The sequence below is a fragment of the Lithobates pipiens genome, unplaced genomic scaffold, assembly GCF_037356315.1.
Source record: "Lithobates pipiens isolate NorthernLeopardFrog02 unplaced genomic scaffold, aLitPip1_a1.2 Scaffold_75, whole genome shotgun sequence".
NCBI lineage: Eukaryota > Metazoa > Chordata > Amphibia > Anura > Ranidae > Lithobates > Lithobates pipiens.
The window spans coordinates 34,110-42,602 of NW_027507898.1; positions in this window are offsets into that span (position 1 = coordinate 34,110).

An 8,493-nucleotide genomic window follows, 5' to 3' on the forward strand; every position below is an offset into this window, starting at 1 on the left:
TACACACAACACAAACACTGGGCCGTTCGTTACAACACTAATACTTCCCTTGTTACCTAGTAGGTTTTGCATTGCTGGGACTTGTAGTGCCTATCCTGAGCTACATGCTTCAATGTTCAGTGTCCTCATCCTTATCCCCATGCTTCAATGTTCAGTGTCCATCCTTATCCCCGTGCTTCAATGTTCAGTGTCCTCATCCTTATCCCCGAGCTTCAATGTTCAGTGTCCATCCTTATCCCCGTGCTTCAATGTTCAGTGTCCTCATCCCTATCCGCGAGCTTCAATGTTCAGTGTCCATCCTTATCCCCGTGCTTCAATGTTCAGTGTCCTTATCCTTATCCCCCAGCTTCAATGTTCAGTGTCCATCCTTATCCCCGAGCTTCAATGTTCAGTGTCCATCCTTATCCCCGTGCTATCCTGAGCTACATGCTTCAATGTTCAGTGTCCTCATCCCTATCCCCATGCTTCAATGTTCAGTGTCCTCATCCTTATCCCCCAGCTTCAATGTTCAGTGTCCATCCTTATCCCCGTGCTTCAATGTTCAGTGTCCTCATCCTTATCCCCGAGCTTCAATGTTCAGTGTCCATCCTTATCCCCGTGCTTCAATGTTCAGTGTCCTCATCCCTATCCGCGAGCTTCAATGTTCAGTGTCCATCCTTATCCCCGTGCTTCAATGTTCAGTGTCCTTATCCTTATCCCCCAGCTTCAATGTTCAGTGTCCATCCTTATCCCCGTGCTTCAATGTTCAGTGTCCTCATCCTTATCCCCGAGCTTCAATGTTCAGTGTCCATCCTTATCCCCGTGCTTCAATGTTCAGTGTCCTCATCCCTATCCGCGAGCTTCAATGTTCAGTGTCCTCATCCTTATCCCTGTGCTTCAATGTTCAGTGTCCTCATCCCTATCCCCATGCTTCAATGTTCAGTGTCCTCATCCCTATCCGCGAGCTTCAATGTTCACTGTCCTCATCCTTATCCCTGTGCTTCAATGTTCAGTGTCCTCATCCCTATCCCCATGCTTCAATGTTCAGTGTCCTCATCCCTATCCGCAAGCTTCAATGTTCAGTGTCCTCATCCTTATCCCCGTGCTTCAATGTTCAGTGTCCTCATCCCTATCCGCGAGCTTCAATGTTCAGTGTCCTCATCCTTATCCCTGTGCTTCAATGTTCAGTGTCCTCATCCCTATCCCCATGCTTCAATGTTCAGTGTCCTCATCCCTATCCGCGAGCTTCAATGTTCACTGTCCTCATCCTTATCCCTGTGCTTCAATGTTCAGTGTCCTCATCCCTATCCCCATGCTTCAATGTTCAGTGTCCTCATCCCTATCCGCAAGCTTCAATGTTCAGTGTCCTCATCCCTATCCGCGAGCTTCAATGTTCAGTGTCCTCATCCTTATCCCCCTGCTTCGATGAGGACACTGAACATCGAAGCATGGGGATAAGGATGAGGACATTGAAGCTTGCGGATAGGGATGAGGACACTGAACATTGAAGCACAGGGATAAGGATGGACACTGAACATTGAAGCTCGGGGATAGGGATGAGGACACTGAACATTGAAGCAGGGGGGTAGGGATGAGGACACTGAACATTGAAGCTCGGGGATAAGGATGAGGACACTGAACATTGAAGCAGGGGGATAGGGATGAGGACACTGAACATTGAAGCTCGGGGATAAGGATGAGGACACTGAACATTGAAGCTCGGGGATAGGGATGAGGACACTGAACATTGAAGCTCGGGGATAGGGATGAGGACACTGAACATTGAAGCATGGGGATAGGGATGAGGACACTGAACATTGAAGCATGTAGCTCAGGATAGGCACTACAAGTCCCAGCAATGCAAAACCTACTAGGTAACAAGGGAAGTATTAGTGTTGTAACGAACGGCCCAGTGTTTGTGTTGTGTGTAACTTCACTTCCGTAACATTATGTGATGGTTTCGCTGAACTGTATTGCCGAAACTATGTTGGAAGGCACGGCGCAAGTGTTTGGAACGCATCGCGCATGCGCAGTACGCAACAACGTGGCCCGTGTTTGTGTTGTGTGTAACATCACTTCCGTAACATTATGTGATGGTTTCGCTGAACTGTATTGCCGAAACTATGTTGGAACGCACGGCGCGAGCGTTTGGAACGCATCGCGCATGCGCAGTACGCAACAACGTCACTTCCGCACCATCCTGTGATAGGCAGCAAACTGTGACACTACACCGACTGTCCCCTCCGCCAATCAGCGTAAGCGCGTCCCCGCCCTATCCGCCAATCAGAGTATCGCACCTCCCCGCCCCCTCCGCCAATCAGAGTAAACCCGCCCCCCGACGCACAGGGCATGCGCAGGCTGTGACACCGCTCAGCCCTGATGTACGGACAGAAGACAGATAGCTGGAGAGTGAATTCGGCTTTCTTCTCCCTCCAGTCTGCAGGTGGCAATAGAGATCTCCGCTGTGCAGTGAGGGAAGGCTGTGCCGTTCTCACTCATTCTATGCCCTTGTCACATGACTGGAGGGAAGAAGAAAGATATTTCTCAGGGGGTACGTAGAAGGAGGGAGAGGGGACAACTTACCTCAGACCTTCCCTCTCTGCTCCTCACACAGCCCCCCCCTCTCAGAGCTCAGGGCTCACTATAACACATGGAGGTCACACTACTAGATTGTTCTGTGTGATAAGAGACGAATTCTATGCTCTGCACTGTCTGTCTTTCTCCAGAATAAAGCTTCTCCCATCCATGTAGATCTATACCTTATCATTACAAGAATGTCATTAAAAATGATCCTCAGTCATAGAACAGAACATGAAACCAAGATTAACCTCCCCAGAAGATTTACCCCCCATGACCAGGCCATTTTTTGCGATACGGCTCTGCGTTACTATAAGTTACAATTGCGCAGTTGTGTGACGTCTTCTGCCAGTATGTGCCCACAAAACAGAAGATTTTGTGCGGCATCTGGGCAGCAAGCACATGGTATGTGTGATGGAGATAGAGGAGGCAGCCAGGAAGATGTTCAGCAAGTGAGTATAGCAGATCAGCAGAGACAGATGAGAATGCGAGGGAGGTGTCTGCCATGTAGTGTATTGTGAGAAATAAGCCTGTAGCGATTTGGGCAATTAGGCAAATTCCTAGAAGTGAGCCAAAATGTCATCATGAAGAAATATTGGTGGGGGAGGGAAGATCAATAAATGAGCCGTTGATAATTTTAAGGAGGGGGTGGGGCTTTGGTATTGTGGGGGCCATAAGTTTCTGTAGTTGAATAACGATAGCTTTTCGAGTTAAAGGTTTAGGTTAAAGTCCTAGTGGAAATATATGATTTTAGAGTTGTGTTTATTAGTGGGACTTTTGGCGGTAGCCTCTAATCCTTCCCCCTATTTTGCGGCATTGGGATTAGTGGGGGGTTCGGGGGCTGGGTGTTTAATTTTAATAAAAGGGGGGGTTAGTTTTTTATCCCTCGTTCTGTTCTTTTATATTTGGGGGGGTTGATGGTTGTTTTTGCTTATAGTGCTGCTTTGGTGGCATAGCCGTATCCTGAGGTGTGGGGGAGTCAAGTGGTTATAGGGTATATTGCGGTATATAATGTACTGTTATTAGTTTTATGATTAACACAAATGGGGGATAATAATAAAGTTTTGTTTTCAGGAGTCGGATGGGATGGAGGATGTAATGAGTGGTGGGGGGAGGGTAGTTTATTATGCGAGGGTGGGTGAATATTATTTTTGGGGGGGTGGGCTTTATGAGTAGATGTATAACTTTAATTGGAAGCAGTAATGGGGAATTATGGTAGTTTGTGTTAATTCATTTGTTACATGACGTTGTTTAATACATTTATACGGCAGTATCGTCAGTTGAATAAGTGATATAATAGGGTGTATAAGTATATTTCATTGAGCTGTCAGTATAGGAGTAAGGGGGGATTTTAACAGTATTTTGAGGGATATGAGCGAACCGTGGAATTGAACCATGGTTGTGAGGAATTAGCAGTTCTCACTACACCAGATAAGTTCGGTGAATAAAAGGATTTGAACCTTTATTTATAGAATCACAATCTAGTATTTTGGTTAAATTATATTCACAAAGGATAATTTCTGGGTTAAGGATAAGAAGGAGACCTGGTATAATATGTAGAAAAAGTAAAAGGTGTTGGCGAGATTGGTGTGGGAAAAGGGTTTTAATGTGGTTTGGTAACGGGCCTCGTTGAGTTGATCATAAGACATACAAGGTGTATGCGGTTGTGAAAATAAGGTTAAGGGCAACAATTAAAAATGCAATGAGAGATCAACTAAAAAGTGAGGCTATAATAAGTATCTCTCCTACGAAGTTAATAGTAGGGGGGGAGGCTATATTTAGTAATATAATAATTAATCATCATGCCCCTGCGAGGGGAATAATTGTTAGGGCTCCTCGTAATAAGATTATAGTTGGGCTGTTGGTGCGTTCATAAGAGGTGTTGGCCAGGCAGAAAAGGGCTGAGGAAGTAAGGCCATGGGCGATCATTATTGTAATTGCTCATGAGTAACTTCATGGAGAAGAAATTAAGGCAGCGACGATTACAAGGTTTATGTGGCTAACAGAGGATATGGCAATGAGTGATTCGGGAGGGGGGTTAAAAGAAGGATATGTGCCATGGGGTACTTTTCAAAGGGGGGCGAGAAGGGCCTGGGCAGGTAAAAATTTCTCTGCCAGGAGTGATTCTAGGGAGGGGAAGGGGGTGGGGGATAGGATATGTGTTAAGGGGTGTTTTGGGAGGGGAGAAGAATTGTGCTGGGGGGTCAAACTTCAAATCTGCCCCCCTTCTAATACAAGTCCTCTCTAACCCAAAGCACCCCCTAGCACATATTCCATCCACCACCCCCCTTCCCCTCCCTAGAATCACTCCTGGCAGCACACTTGTTACCTGCCCAGGCCCTTCTCGTCCCCCCTTTCAAGACTTGTTATTACAGACCTCTTATGGCAGGTGTCCTTCCTCCCCTGCTCTTGCTCCCGGATTGTGTGCGTGAATGTCAGAGCCAAGGAGGAGGCTGCAGCTGAAAAGAAGTGCGATTGTGGAGGTGCGTGGGACGATTGGACCTGGGCACCCTGACCCTGTTTGTCAGTGTCTCAGCTGAGGGATAGCAGAAGGGAAAAAGGGAGCCGCGGCGCCCAGTGTCTATCCGAGCCTGGTGTCCCCCCCTTCAATAGCGACGGGGCCCAGGTGAGCCTGAAACAATGGTTGCGGGGGCCCACAGGAGCACTGACAGTTCCAGCAGGTGGCGCTGGCTGGCCCCTTGGAACACGTTCAAACTGACCGAATGGTCAGTCCGCCACTGCTTATATCCCATATCGCACTTAGAGCATGTCCCATGCACTCTTCTATACCACATAGTACACTCCATATGTAAGGTTGCCACCTGTCCGGTATTTACCTGGGCAGTCCAGGTTTTAAACCATGTGCCCAGGTCTCAGTCTGCCTGACACCCAGACACATTGTTCACACCGGAATGCGGCTCTAAGCTCCACCTGCTCAGCTCTGGGGGTGGGGGAAGGAACAGGACTAGGGTACCAGAGGTTTGGAGCAGTTCCAACAGATTCCTCTTCTACAGCAATCCGCCGGGGCATGTAATTCCTGGGAACCGCAGCACAAGCATTACTCTTCTTCCCGAAAATCATCAAATAGTCCTGGCCCTCTCTTCTATACCACTCCACTAGGGCTTTGAAATTGCTGGAAGCCGCAGCACAAGGATTACTCCGCTGGGACTATTTGATTTTTTCCGGGCAGAAGAGGAGTAATCCTTGTGCTGCGGCTCCCGGCAATTTCAAAGCCCCGGCGGGGTGGTATAGAAGAGGGGGCTGGCACTTTAGGTTAATTGGCAGAGCCACAGCAGAAGGAACACTGTCGGGACTATTTGAAGATTTTAGGACAGGGGAGGAGTAATGACCCCCACCCCCGCCGTCACCGCTAAGAGCGAGAGTTTCAGCAATGTGGAGGACAAAGCGAGGAGTAGAAGCAGCCATGACAGCCCCCAAGAGCTCCATCACAGCCATCTGAACTGTGCGGGGGATTTCTTCCTCCTTCTCTGCAATCCCCCCTCCCGGGACTGCTATGTGTGTACAGACCTCTGGATGTCTTCACTCATTACACACCATTCACCTTAGTAGGAGGGAGGAGGGGCAGCTGTTTGTATTCTTCCTGACCAGTGATTTCTTTCTACTAGAGGGGGGTGATCAAGGCCCCCCATCATCCCTCTGCTGTCCTCCCAGCTGGTGTTTTTTTTAACTGGAGAGGGATGAAGGGGAGTCTCTATATCCCTGGATGGGGGCTCCCCTTATCACCCCTCCTACAGTCCTCCTAGCGGGAGTGCCACCTGTTCGGGATTCACCCGGACAGTCTGGGTTTTAAATCATGTGTCTGGGTTTCAGTCCACCTGAAACTCGGACACATTATTAAGACAGGAGTGTGGCTTAGAACAGGGCTTGACAGTATGTTTTGGGGGCACTGTGCATTACTATTCTGTTTGGAGCACCCAAAGGTGTCCCAGGTCTCTTACAATCAAACAAAAAATTTAATTTGCGCCAATAAAGTGTCCGGGTTTGGCTTGAAGAAAAGTGGCAACCCTACAGTGCCCATGAAAAATGCAGCCTGATCACACAGGGGCTGGGCTGGTGCTCCTGGGATCTGGCTGCTGGAGCTGGGCTGCTGGTCCTGAGGTCTGGCTGCTGGAGCCTGGGGTCCGGCTGCTGGAGCTGGGCTGCTGGTCCTGGGGTCTGGCTGCTGGGGCCAAGGGTCTGGCTGCTGGAGCTGGGCTGCTGGTCCTGGGGTTCGGCTGCTGGGGCTGAGCTGCTGGTCCTGGGGTCTGGCTGCAACGGGGCTGGTGAGGCATCCCAGCCAGAAAATTCAGTACAGACCCCCCTCCTGCAGTGCATACCAATCTCCCGCAGTACAGACTCCTCTCCCACACTCCTGCAGTACAGATGCCCGTCCCGCAAAGCAGACCTCTCTCCCACAGTGCAGGCCTCCCTCCCGCAGTACAGGCCCCACTCTGTCAGTGCAGACCCCTCTCCCTCAGTGCAGACCCTTCCTCCCACAGTACAGACCCCTCTCCCTCAGTGCAGACCCTTCCTCCCACAGTACAGACCCCTCTCCCTCAGTGCAGACCCTTCCTCCCACAGTACAGACCCCTCTCCCTCAGTGCAGACCCTTCCTCCCACAGTACAGACCCCTCTCCCTCAGTGCAGACGCCTCTCCCTCAGTATAGACACCTTCCCCTTAGTAGAGACCCCCCTCCGTATAGCCACCCCCTCTATCAGTAAAGACCCCCTCAGTGCAGCCACCCCGCCATCAACATAGACTACAGTGACCAGACATCCCCGGACTGAGGGCATGGTCCCCGGACCCCATTCATCCCCTGTTTTGTCCCCGCTTTTGCCACACCGATCCTGGGCAGGCAGTTTCCCAGTGGACGGGTGCCACGCTGGCTTTGAGAGGAGCCAGGTCTGTGATCGCTATCGCGGTAGTACTCGCAAAGTAGCTGAAGAGGAGGAGCTGGACTGGCTCCAGCCTGACTGTGTGCTACTTGTAGCCGCCACTCTTCCTCCCCATTTTCAGCTAGAATAACCGGTGTTCTGCCATATAGCATCCATCCATCGGATAGTGTCCGTCCTGTAATGCGCAGGTGCAGCGCTTGCGCAGTACGGAGCAGAAGGAGATTCGGAAAATCTCCAAAGATGAACGGCGCCTGTGCCGTGAGTGGAGGTGCTAGCCCCACCATCCAAGTGGATATAGGGCTGCAAATATTAGAGGGCCCCTCATGGGCTCGCTTCACTCACCACGCTTCGGGCACGGCCTCGCAGCGCTCGGCTCTTTTTATTCCAACTCTATGTCCACTCGGATGGTGGGGCTAGAACCTGGACTCACAGCGCAGGTGCCGTTCATCTTCGGCTATTTTCGGAATCTGTGTGTCATGTGTACTGTGCATGCGCAGTACACAGTGGACACTATCCGATGGGGGACACAATGTGATAGGACACCGGCCGTGATCCCAGAGACACATGACCGCCCCCTCTCCCAGCATCCCGCCCCTCTCCTCCTACCTTTGCTTCCTCCTCCAATTACTCTCCCCGTGTTCTGGCAGATAGTGTCCTGCCATCATATAGTGTCCGCCCTGTACTGCGCATGCGCAGTACGGAGCAGAAGAAGCTTTGGAAAATCTCTGAAGATGAACGGCGCCTGCGCCGTGAGTGGAGGTGGTAGCCCCACCATCCAAGCGGACATAGGTTTGGGAAAATTAGAGGGCCGCTCGCCATGCTTTGGGCTCGGCCTCGCTGCGCTTGGCTCTTTTATATTCCAACTCGATGGGGGACAGTATATGATAGGACACCGGCAGTGGCAATACATAGGGGAGAGAACAGAGCACAGTGTTCCTTCCCCCTCCCTCCTGTACTGAAAAGAATTATGGGAGTTGTAGTCCAGAGGGGCGGGATTGCCTGGAGCTACAGAGTGTAATGGCCACAAGCACAAGAAGGAGG